A 13,428-nucleotide genomic window follows, 5' to 3' on the forward strand; every position below is an offset into this window, starting at 1 on the left:
TTACTTTACGACTTTTTGCACACCCCAAGATCAAGCAATACTTTTCAAAAGACATTTCAGAACAAGTTCCTTTCTTAATGTTATTCCTAAACCCATTTTACAAGTTGAAGTAGCCATCCTTTTCCCCATAACTTTACTTTACGACTTTTTGCACACCCCCAGCATCAAGCAATACTTTTCAAAGGCATTTCAGGACAAGTTCTTCTCTTAATGTCCTTTCTAAACCCATTTTAAAAGTTGAAGTACTTATCTTTTTCCCCACGACTTTACTTTACGACTTTTTGCATACCCCAACATCAAGCAATACTTTCCAATGGCTTTATTATATTTTTTCAGAACAAGTTCTTTACGTAATGTCCTTCCTAAACCAATTTTACAAGTTGAAGTACTCATCTTTTCCCCCACAACTTTACAATAAGGCTTTTCGAATACCCCAACAAGTACTTTTCAAATGCTTTATTATATCTTTTCAGAACAAGTTCTTTACGTAATTTTCTTCCTAAACCCATTTTACAAGTTAAAGTACTTATCTTTTTCCCCACAACTTTAGTTTACGACTTTTTTCCACACCCGAACATCAAGCAATACTTTCCAAAGGCTTTATTATATTTTTTCAGAACAAGTTTTTTTCTTAATGTCCTTCATAAACCAATTTTACAAGTTGAAGTAGTTATCTTTTTAACCACAACTTTACTTTACGACTTTTTGCACACCCCAAGATCAAGCAATACATTTCAAAAGACATTTCAGAGCAAGTTTCTTTCCTAATGTCCTTCCTAAACCCATTTTACAAGTTGAAGCTTTCATCCTTTTCACCCACAACTTTACTTTACAGCTTTTTGAATGCCCAACACCAAGCAATACCTTTCAAAAGGCATTTCAGAGCAACTTCTTTTCTTAATGTCCCTTCTAAACCTATTTTCCAACTTGAAGTACCCATCATTTTCACCCACAACTTTACATTACAGCTTTTTGGATACCTCAACACCAAGAAATACTCTTCAAAAGACATTTCAGAACAAGTTCCTTTCTTACTGTCCCTCCTAAACCCATTTTACAAGTTGAAGCATCCATCCTTTTCACCACAACTTTACTTTACAGCTTTTTGAATGCCCCAACACCAAGCAATACCTTTCAAAAGGCATTTCAGAGCAACTTCTTTTCTTAATGTCCTTCCAAAACCCATTTTACAAGTTGATGTATTCATCTTTTTCCCCATAACTTTACTTTACGACTTTTTGCACACCCCCAGCATCAAGCAATACTTTTCAAAGGCATTTCAGGACAAGTTCTTCTCTTAATGTCCTTCCTAAACCCATTTTCCAACTTTAAGTACCCATCTATTTCACCCACGACTTTACTTTACGACTTTTTGCATACCCCAACATCAAGCAAAACTTTCCAATGGCTTTATTATATTTTTTCAGAACAAGTTCTTTACGTAATGTCCTTCCTAAACCAATTTTACAAGTTGAAGTACTCATCTTTTCCCCCACAACTTTACTATAAGGCTTTTCGAATACCACAACACCAAGCAATACTTTTCAAAAGACATTTCAGAGCAAGTTCCTTTCTTAATGTCCCTTCTAAACCCATTTTCGAACTTGAAGTACCCATCTTTTTCACCACAACTTTACTTTACGACTTTTTTCCACACCCAAACATCAAGCAATACTTTCCAAAGGCTTTATTATATTTTTTCAGAACAAGTTTTTTTCTTAATGTCCTTCATAAACAAATTTTACAAGTTGAAGTAGTTATCTTTTTCACCACAACTTTACTTTACGACTTTTTGCACACCCCAAGATCAAACAATACTTTTCAAAAGACATTTCAGAGCAAGTTCCTTTCCTAATGTCCCTCCTAAACCCATTTTACAAGTTAAAGCATCCATCCTTTTCACCCACAACTTTACTTTACAGCTTTTTGAATGCCCCAACACCAAGCAATACCTTTCAAAAGGCCTTTCAGAGCAACTTCTTTTCTTATTGTCCCTTCTAAACCTATTTTCCAACTTGAAGTACCCATCCTTTTCACCCACAACTTTACATTACAGCTTTTTGGATACCTCAAAACCAAGCAATACTCTTCAAAAGGCATTTCAGAACAAGTTCCTTTCTTAATGCCCCTTCTAAACCCATTTTCCAACTTGAAGTACCCATCCTTTTCACCCACAACTTTACTTTACAGCTTTTTGGATACCACAACACCAAGAAATACTTTTCAAAAGACATTTCAGAGCAAGTTCCTTTCTTAATGTCCCTCATAAACCCATTTTACAAGTTGAAGCACCCATTCTTTTCACCCATAACTTTACTTTACAGCTTTTTGGATACCTCAACACCAAGAAATACCTTTCAAAAGACATTTCAGAGCAAGTTCTTTACGTAATGTCCCTTCTAAACCCATTTTCCAACTTGAAGTACCCATCCTTCTCACCCACAACTTTACTTTACAGCTTTTTGAATGCCACAACACCAAGCAATACTTTTCAAAAGGCATTTCAGAGCAACTTATTTTCTTAATGTCCCTTCTAAACCCATTTTCCAACTTGAAGTACCCATCCTTTTCACCCACAACTTTACTTTACAGCTTTTAAGATACCTCAACAACAAGTAATACCTTTCAAAAGGCATTTCAGAGCAACTTCTTTTCTTAAGGTCCCTTCTAAACCCATTTTCCAACTTGAAGTACCCATCCTTTTCACCCACAACTTTACTTTACAGCTTTTTGGATACCTCAACACCAAGCAATACTTTTCAAAAGGCATTTCAGAGCATGTTCCTTTCTTAATGTCCCTCCTAAACCCATTTTACAAGTTCAAGTGTTCCAAATATTTTCCCGGAAGAAGAAAATTTCAACTTCGATTCTGAATTTTCTCTTTTCTCAAAGAAGTGAAGAAAAGTTCAACTTTGAATCTGAATAAAAACTTACACACAAAAAAAAACTTACACACACACACACACACACACAAAAACTTAAACACACACAAAAATACATACACACACACAAAAAACTAACACACAAAAAAAAACATACACACACACACACACACACACAAAATCTTACACACCCACAAAAATCTTACCCAAACACACACAAAACTTACACACACACAAAAACTTACACACACATAAAAACTTAAACACACACAAAAACTCACACGTGTAAGTTTTTTTTTTGTGTGTGTGTGTGTAAGTTTTTGTGTGTGTGTGTGTGTGTAAGTTTTTGTGTGTGTGTGTAAGTTTTTGTTTGTGTGTAAGTTTGTGTGTGTGTCGGTGTGTGTGTATGTTTTTGTGTGTGTTTGTAAGTTTTTGTTTGTGTGTGTGTTTTTGTTTGTTTGTTTTTTTTTTTGTGTGTGTATGTTTTTGTGTGTTTAAGTTTTTTTGTGTGTGTGTAAGTTTTTTTGTGTGTGTGTGTGTGTGTGTGTAAATTTTTATATGTGTGTAATTTTTTGTGTGTGTGTATTTTTTTATGTGTGTGTGTATTTTTTTTTTTTTGTGTAAGTTTTTTTGTTTGGTTTAGTTTTTGTGTGTTAGTTTATTTTTTTTTTTTATTTTTTGTGTGTGTGTAAGTTTTTTTGTGTGTGTAAGTTTTTGTGTTTGTGTGTTAGTTTTTGTGTGTGTGTGTAAGTTTTTGTGTGTGTCTAAGTTTTTGTGTGTGTGTGTAAATTTTTTTGTGTGTTTGTAATTTTTTGTATGTGTGTAAGTTTTTGTGTGTGTGTAAGTTTTTGTGTGTTTGTAAGTTTTTGTGTGTGTAAGTTTTTGTGTGTGTGTAAGTTTTAGTGTGTGTGTGTGTAAGTTGTTTTGTGTGTGTAAGTTTTTTTGTCTGTGTAAGTTTTTGTGTGTGTGTCTAAGTTTTTGTGTGTGTGTCTAAGTTTGTGTGTGTGTGTAAGTTTTTGTGTGTGTGTCAAGTTTTTGTGTGTGTGTCTAAGTTTGTGTGTGTGTGTAGTGTTTGTGTGTTTGTAAGTTTGTGTGTGTGTGTGAGTTTTTGTGTGTGTGTCAGTTTTGTGTGTGTGTGTGTGTAAGTTTTTGTATGTGTGTGTAAGTTCTTTGTGTGTGTGTAAGTTTTTTTGTGTGTGTAAGTTTTTGTGTGTGTGTAAGTTTTTATGTGTGTGTGTCTTTGTGTGTGTAAGTTTTTTTGTGTGCGTGTAAGTTTTTGTATGTGTGTGTAAGTTTTTGTGTGTGTGTAAGTTTTTGTGTGTGTGTAAGTTTTTGTGTGTGTGTGTGTGTGTAATTTTTTGTGTGTTTTTAAGTTTTTTGTGTGTGTAAGTTTTTTTTGTGTGTAAGTTTTTTTTTTTGTGTGGGTAAGTTTTAGTGTGTGTGTTAGTTTTTGTGTGTGTGTGTGTAAGTTTTTGTGTGTGTGTAAGTTTTTTGTGTGTGTTTTAGTTTTTTGTGTGTTTGTAAGTTTTTGTGTGTGTGTTAGTTTTTTTGTGTGTGTAAGTTTTTGTTTGTGTGTGTAAGTTTTTGTGTGTGTTTAAGTTTTTATGTGTGTGTAACTTTTTATGTGTGTGTGTAAGTTTTTGTGTGTGTCTGTAAATTTTTGTTGTGTGTGTTGTGTAAGTTTATATGTGTGTGTAAGTTTTTGTGTGTGTGTAAGTTTTTTTTTGTGTGTAAGTTTTTTTTTTTGTTTTTAATTTTTTTTTTTTTTGTTTGTTTTTATTTTTTTGTGAGTTTTTTTGTGTGTGTAAGTTTTTACGTGTGTGTAAGTTTTTGTGTGTGTGTAAGTTTTGTGTGTGTGTTGGTAAGTTTTTGTGTGTGTGTAAGTTTTTTTTTTGTGTGTGTGTGTGTGTGTAAGTTTTTTGTGTGTGTGAGTTTTTGTGTGTGTTTAAGTTTTTTGTGTGTTTGTAATTTTTTGTGTGTGTTTAAATTTTTGTTTTTGTTTAAGTTTTTTTGTTTGTGTCAGTTTTTGTGTGTGTGTGTGTGTGTGTGTGTGTGTGTAAGTTTTTTTGTGTGTGTAAGTTTTTATTCAGAATCGAGGTTGCACTTTTCTTCACTTCTTTGAGAAAAGAGAAAATTCAGTATCGAAGTTGAACTTTTCTTCTTCCGGGAAAATATTTGGAACACTTCAACTTGTAAAATGGGTTTAGGAGGGACATTAAGAAAGGAACATGCTCTGAAATGCCTTTTGAAAAGTATTGCTTGGTGTTGAGGTATCCAAAAAGCTGTAAAGTAAAGTTGTGGGTGAAAAGGATGGGTACTTCAAGTTGGAAAAGGGGTTTAGAAGGGAGCTTAAGAAAAGAACTTGCTTTGAAATGCCTTTTGAAAAGTATTGCTTGGTGTTGAGGTATCTAAAAAGCTTTTAAGTAAAGTTGTGGGTGAGAAGGATGGGTACTTCAAGTTGGAAAATGGGTTTAGAAGGGACATTACGTAAAGAACTTGCTCTGAAATGTCTTTTGAAAGGTATTTCTTGGTGTTGAGGTATCCAAAAAGCTGTAAAGTAAAGTTGTGGGTGGAAAGGATGGGTACTTGAAGTTGGAAAATGGGTTTAGAAGGGACATTAAGAAAGGAACTTGCTCTGAAATGCCTTTTGAAAAGTATTTCTTGGTGTTGAGGTATCCAAAAAGCTGTATAGTAAAGTTGTGGGTGAAAAGGATGGGTACTTCAAGTTGGAAAATGGGTTTAGAAGGCACATTAAGAAAAAAATTTGCTCTGAAATGCCTTTGAAAGGTATTGCTCGGTGTTGAGGTATCCAAAAAGCTGTAAAGTAAAGTTGTGGGTAAAAAGAAAGGATGCTTCAACTTGTAAAATTGGTTTTGGAATGACATTAAGAATGGAACTTGCTCTGAAATGTCTGTTGAAAAGTGTTTCTTGGTGTTGAGGTATGCAAAAAGCTGTAAAGTACAGTTGTGGGTGAAAAGGGTTGGTATTTCAAGTTGGAAAAAGGGTTTAGAAGAGGCATTAAGAAAGGAACTTGTTCTGAAATGCCTTTTGAAGAGTATTGCTTGGTGTTGAGGTATCCAAAAAGCTGTAATGTAAAGTTGTGGGTGAAAAGGATGGGTACTTCAAGTTGGAAAATAGGTTTAGAAGGGACATTAAGAAAAAAAGTTGCTCTGAAATGCCTTTTGAATAGTATTGCTTGGTGTTGGGGCATTCAAAAAGCTGTAAAGTAAAGTTGTGGGTGAAAAGGATGGATGCTTCAATTTGTAAAATGGGGTTAGGAGGGACATTAGGAAAGGAACTTGCTGTGAAATGTCTTTTGAAAAGTATTGCTTGATCTTGGGGTGTGCAAAAAGTCGTAAAGTAAAGTTTTGGTGAAAAAGATAACTACTTCAACTTGTAAAATTGGTTTATGAAGGACATTAAGAAAAAAACTTGTTCTGAAAAATTATAATAAAGCCTTTGAAAAGTATTGCTTGATGTTGGGGTGTGGAAAAAAGTTGTAACGTAAAGTTGTGGTGAAAAAGATGGGTACTTTAAGTTGGAAAATGGGTTTAGAAGGGAAATTAAGAAAGGAACTTGCTCTGAAATGCCTTTTGAAAAGTATTGCTTGGTGTTGTGGTATTTGAAAAGCCTTATAGTAAAGTTGTGGGGGAAAAGATGAGTACTTCAACTTGTAAAATTGGTTAAGGAAGGACATTACGTAAAGAACTTGTTCTGAAAAAATATAATAAAGCCTTTGGAAAGTATTGCTTGATGTTGGGGTATACAAAAAGTCGTAAAGTAAAGTCGTGGGTGAAAAGGATGGGTACTTCAAGTTGGAAAATGGGTTTAGGAAGGACATTAAGAGAAGAACTTGTCCTGAAATGCCTTTGAAAAGTATTGCTTGATGCTGGGGGTGTGCAAAAAGTCGTAAAGTAAAGTTATGGGGAAAAGGATGGCTACTTCAACTTGTAAAATGGATTTAGGAATGACATTAAGAAAAGAAGTTGCTCTGAAATGCCTTTTGAAAGGTATTGCTTGGTGCTGGGGCATTCAAAAAGCTGTAAAGTAAAGTTGTGGTGAAAAGGATGGATGCTTCAACTTGTAAAATGGGTTTAGGAGGAACATTAAGAAAGGAACTTGTTCTGAAATGTCTTTTGAAGAGTATTTCTTGGTGTTGAGGTATCCAAAAAGCTGTAATGTAAAGTTGTGGGTGAAAAGGATGGGTAATTTAAGTTGGAAAATGGGTTTAGAAGGGATATTAAGAAAGGAACTTGCTCTGATATGACTTTTGAAGAGTATTGCTTGGTGTTGAGGTATCCATAAAGCAGTAAATTAAAGTTGTGGGTGAAAAGGATGGGTACTTCAAGTTGGAAAATCGGTTTAGAAGGGACATTAAGAAAAGAAGTTGCTCTGAAATGCCTTTTGAAAGGTATTGCTTGGTGTTGGGGCATTCAAAAAGCTGTAAAGTAAAGTTGTGGGTGAAAAGGATGGATGCTTCAACTTGTAAAATGGGTTTAGGAGGGACATTAGGAAAGGAACTTGCTCTGAAATGTCTTTTGAAAAGTATTGCTTGATCTTGAGGTGTGCAAAAAGTCGTAAAGTAAAGTTGTGGTTAAAAAGATAACTACTTCAACTTGTAAAATTGGTTTATGAAGGACATTAAGAAAAAAAACTTGTTCTGAAAAAATATAATAAAGCCTTTGGAAAGTATTGCTTGATGTTTGGGTGTGGAAAAAAGTCGTAAAGTAAAGTCGTGGTGAAAAAGATAAGTACTTTAACTTGTAAAATGGGTTTAGGAAGAAAATCACGTAAAGAACTTGTTCTGAAAAGATATAATAAAGCCTTTTGAAAAGTATTGCTTGATGTTGGGGTATTCGAAAAGCCTTATAGTAAAGTTTTGGGTGAAAAGATGATTACTTCAACTTGTAAAATTGGTTTAGGAAGGACATTACGTAAAGAACTTGTTCTGAAAAAATATAATAAAGTCATTGGAAAGTATTGCTTGATGTTGGGGTAAGCAAAAAGTCGTAAAGTAAAGTCGTGGGGAAAAAGATAAGTACTTCAACTTGTAAAATGGGCTTAGAAAGGACATTAAGAGAAGAAATTGTCCTGAAATGCCTTTGAAAAGTATTGCTTAATGCTGGGGGTGTGCAAAAAGTCGTAAAGTAAAGTTATGGGGAAAAGGATGGCTACTTCAACTTGTAAAATGGGCTTAGGAATGACATTAAGAAAGGAACTTGTTCTGAAATGTCTTTTGAAAAGTATTGCTTGATCTTGGGGTGTGCAAAAAGTCGTAAAGTAAAGTTGTGGTGAAAAAGAATACTACTTCAACTTGTAAAATTGGTTTATGAATGACATTAAGAAAATAACTTTTTCTGAAAAGATATAATAAAGCCTTAAAAAAGTATTAAAAAATGGGGGCTCCGGGGCCTTTGGGACTCGGGGGGCCCTTGGGGCCCCGGGGGGACGTTGGGGCCCCGGGGGCTTCTTTCGGGTTGGGGTAGGGGCATCGGAGCCCTTTGGGGTTGGGGTAGGGGGATCTGAGCCCTTTGGGGTTGGGGTAGTGACCTCACGACACTGTTCAATGGAACTTGTGTATTATAACGACCACAGTGTTTCGCCCTCAAATCCTCTTCTAAAACATCTTCTAAAATCATATTTTAAAATGTCTCTAACTGTTTCGCCGAAATAATTCCCTAAAATGTCTAAAACGGTTTCGCCCATTTCAACTTGTAAAATGGGTTTAGGATGGACATTAAAAAAATAACTTGATCTGAAAAGATATAATAAAGCCTTAAAAAAGTATTAAAAAATGGGGGCTCAGGGCCCTTTGGGACGGCGGGGGCCCTTTGGGAGCCCGGGGGACCTTTCGGAACCGGGGGCATCCTTCGGGGCTGGGGTAGGGGGATCGGAGTCCTTTGGGGTTGGGGTAGGGGGATCTGAGCCCTTTGGGGTTGGGGTAGGGACCTCACGACACTGTTCAAATGGAACGTGTGAATTATAATGACCACAGAGTTTTACCCTCAAATCCTCTTCTAAAACATCTTCTAAAATCATATTTTAAAATGTCTCTGACTGTTTCGCCGAAATAATTCCCTAAAATGTCTAAAACGCTTTCTCCCATTTCAACTTGTAAAATGGGTTTAGGATGGACATTAAGAAAATAACTTGTTCTGAAAAGATATAATAAAGCCTTAAAAAATATTTAAAAAATGGGGGCTCAGGGGCCTTTGGGACGGCGGGGGCCCTTTGGGAGCCCGGGGGACCTTTGGGGACCGGGGGCTTCCTTCGGGGTTGGGGTAGGGGGGATCGGAGCCCTTTGGGGTTGGGGTATGGGGGATCTGAGCCCTTTGGGGTTGGGGTAGGGACCTTACGACACTGTTCAAATGGAACTTGTGTATTATAACGACCACAGAGTTTCACCCTCAAATCCTCTTCTAAAACATCTTCTAAAATCATCGTTTAAAATGTCTCTAACTGTTTCGCCGAAATAATTCCCTAAAATGTCTAAAACGATTTCGCCCATTTCAACTTGTAAAATGGGTTTAGAATGTAAATTAAGAAAATACCTTGTTCTGAAAAGATATAATAAAGCCTTAAAAAAGTATTAAAAAATGGGGGCTCGGGGGCCTTGGGACGGCGGGGGCCCTTTGGGAGCCCGGGGGACCTTTGGAGACCGGGGGCTTCCTTGGGGGTTGGGGAAGGGGGATCGGAGCCCTTTGGGGTTGGGGTCGGGGGATCGGAGCCCTTTGGGGCTTGGGTAGGGACCTCACGACACTGTTCAAATGGAACTTTTGTATTTTAACGACCACAGAGTTTCACCCTCAAATCCTCTTCTAAAACATCTTCTAAATTCATCTTTTAAAATGTCTCTAACTGTTTCTCCGAAATAATTCCCTAAAATGTCTAAAACGCTTTCGCCCATTTCAACTTGTAAAATGGGTTTAGGATGGACATTAAGAAAATAACTTGTTCTGAAAAGATATAATAAAGCCTTAAGGAGGAAGATACTTTTTCTGCACTGGCCCATCATATTTTTGAAAACCCTTCTCACTCCATTGATTTTGACCAGGCTCAACTTATTGCTATTGTTCCACAACTCTTAAAGCAGAAAATCAGAGAAGCTCTGGAAATTGCTAAAAACAAACCAGCCATCAATAAAGACAATGGAGAGTTCCGCATCAGTGAAATTTTGGAACCCATTACCCATAGGCTAAGAACTCGCAAAAAACTCCACCCTACTTCTATAGACCCAACCTTTTTGAGATCTACTAGGATAGCAGCCATCAATACCTCTACCAAAATCCGGGCCATATTACAACAATAATTCCAGGTTCGACTTATTATTAGTGTTGTTCAGTGATTTTAGTTTTATTTTATTTAGTGATTTTATATTCTGGCAAGAGTCTTGAATTTGAACCTGATGATGACAGGCACAGGTCCTGTCGAAATTATCGTTCCAAGATAACACAATACCTGACATCCATAGCTTAGGTAAGCTTATTACCATTATCATGTATAAGAGTCAGGTTGGCCTCAGAGAATATATTAGTAATACCTATGGAGGGTATGTGGCCAAGCAAGTCAAAGATCTATCTCTCCTATTCAGGAAGAAAGCTAGAATCATTAATCACCAAAAAGTCTTACAACAATGTAAGAAACAAGATTTAATTCCACACTCTATGAGACCCAGAGTGAAAATATTTAGTAAGAATTATAAATCTGCTCAACACAAAGCTGGCCTAATCCTTATTAATCATGAACTAAAAGACCTTCAACAGAGGAGAAACATGGTTTTTCAACAGATCAATACAATTAGACAGCAAATGAGCAATACTCTTACCCCAGAAGATTTCACTAAGGTTGGCAAGATCCATGACAAAGATTTTAAGTTTGTTTTTTCAATAACCAGGAAAGTACATTTAGACAAGCTAGAAAAACTTAAATTTGAGAAGTTTGCTACTAGGGTTACACATAATCCTAGAGTGTCACCAGGTCCAGCAGTCATCAATTTAAGTCGATAAACATTTGACCAAAAGAAATTAAACATTCCTGCAAAAGGATGGGAATTTTCTATCCTCCCCAAACATTTACCAGTAGAAGAAATCATCTCCAATGTAGAGTCAGCTTTAATTCTAAACAAGAAAACAATCAATGTTGATCCACAAGATATTAGAAGCTTGGTTTCTAATACCCTCAGAAAAGCTTTGTCCAAAAAGAATCATATTGAAGAGAATCTAACAAGAGATGAAATGAAGGTCCTCACAGATCTCAAGAAATATACCAACATCATAATTACCAAAGCTGATAAAGATAAAACAATAGTAATCCTCAATGAGACCGAGTACGTCAGCAAATCATTAAACCTCCTGAATAACAACAAAGTATATGAAAAAGTTAATGTCAATGCTGTAAAGGTTGCTTATGATAATGTAAAAAAAAGCTTTGGATAGTCTTAGTCTCACAAATAGGATTAATGATCAACTTTATCAGAAACTCATTCCTGTCAGACCAGTCATTCCTAGATTTTATGGTGCACCCAAAATTCACAAACCAGATATTCCCTTTAGACCTATTGTGTCAACAATAGGTTCAGCTACACAAAACTTGGAAAGGTATTTGGTTGGTATTTTAAGATCCATAACTCTTAGCAGCCAACACACAATAAGAAATACCAAAGAAGCAGTTGAAAGGCTAAAAAGCATCAACATCTTGGAGAATACCACAATGTGCAGTTTCGATATTGTATCTCTGTTTACTAGCATTCCCTTGCCCAGACTTATACCAGCTTTACAATCAGCTTTGGAAAATGATGATTCCTGGAAAGAACTGACCAGCTTAGACACCATAGACATCATTATTCTCACGTCTTTATGTCTGAACAATGCTTAATTCACTTTCAGGCATCAAACCTATAAACAGAAGTGGGGCATACCAATGGGATCAGCCTTGGCACCAGTTCTTAGTGAGGTGTTTCTACAATATATCGAAAATAATATCTTCAAGCAGGACTTCAAGGATCTCTAACTCTACATGAGATATGTAGATGATTGCTTAATAATTTGGAATGGGACAGAAGACAAATTAAGATCCTTTCTCAATACTTTTAACCAGCAGGATCCAGATATAAAGTTCACCATTGAACTTGAAAATAACCACAGTTTACCCTTCTTAGATATTCTCATTACCAAACGGGAAACTAGGTTTGACTTGAGTGTATATAGAAAGCCAAATCATAGTGATAGATATCTGAGATATGACTCTTATAACCACTCAATAATTAAAAATTCTGTAGTCTATTCGTTGGTTGATAGAGCGTTTGTAGTGTGTTCCTCTGATTTGGAGCTGAAGGCTGAACTTGATCATACAAAAGATGTTCTTATAGGCAATGGCTACCCCCAACAAGTCATTGATAAGGTTATCTCCAGGAGAAAGATTAGCACAAAAACCAAGAGCTCCCCTAAGAGTGAAGAAGATAAACCCTTTTTGTCATTACCTTATATTAAGGGGATTACTAATATTTTAAGCTCCAAACTCACTAAGCTAGGCTTTAAGGTGTTTTTTCCTTCTGGAATGACCATCTCCTCCATCTTAAACAAAGGCAAAGATAAGATCACTTCAGATCCACCAGGAGTATATGAGATTCCTTGCAGTTGTGGTGATACCTATATAGGTCGTACCATGAGATCTCTACATCACGGATTAAAAGAAAATGCTGATTCCATTGATGCCTGCCTTAAAAAGACAAAGCTTAAGGAGGAAGATACTTTTTCTGCACTGGCCCATCATATTTTTGAAAACCCTTCTCACTCCGCTGATTTTGACCAGGCTCAACTTATTGCTATTATTCCACAACTCTTAAAGCAGAAAATCAGAGAAGCTCTGGAAATTGCTAAAAACAAACCAGCCATTAATAAAGACAATGGAGAGTTCTGCATCAGTGAAATTTGGGAACCCATTACCCATAGGCTAAGAACTCGCAAAAAACTCCACCCTACTTCTATAGACCCAACCTTTTTGAGATCTACTAGGATAGCGGCCATCAATGTCTCTACCAAAATCCGGGCCATATTACAACAATAATTCCAGGTTCAACTTATTATTAGTGTTGTTCAGTGATTTTAGTTTTATTTTATTTAGTGATTTTATATTCTGGCAAGAGTCTTGAATTTGAACCTGATGATGACAGGCACAGGTCCTGTCGGAATTATAGTTCTAAGATAACACAATACCTGACATTCATAGCTTAGGTAAGCTTATTACCATTGTCATGTATAAGAGTCAGGTTGGCCTCAGAGAATATATTATAACGACCACAGAGTTTCACCCTCATATCCTCTTCTAAAACATCTTCTAAAAACATCTTTTAAAATGTCTCTAACTGTTTCGCCGAAATAATTCCCTAAAATGTCTAAAAGGGTTTCGCCCAAAAAATCCCTAAACGTAATTTCTGCGTGTTCCTTTTGTTTTTGGCATCCCTGTGCTGTCACATTTGAAATTACTTGGAAACCCTTTCCCGCGTTAATCTCTTCATCTCTAAGATCAAAACATTCACCCGGGAATA

The sequence above is a fragment of the Artemia sp. Qi Xiang Cuo genome, chromosome 4 (assembly GCF_049724085.1).
Source record: "Artemia sp. Qi Xiang Cuo chromosome 4, ASM4972408v1, whole genome shotgun sequence".
NCBI classification, from domain to species: Eukaryota; Metazoa; Arthropoda; class Branchiopoda; order Anostraca; family Artemiidae; genus Artemia; species Artemia sp. Qi Xiang Cuo.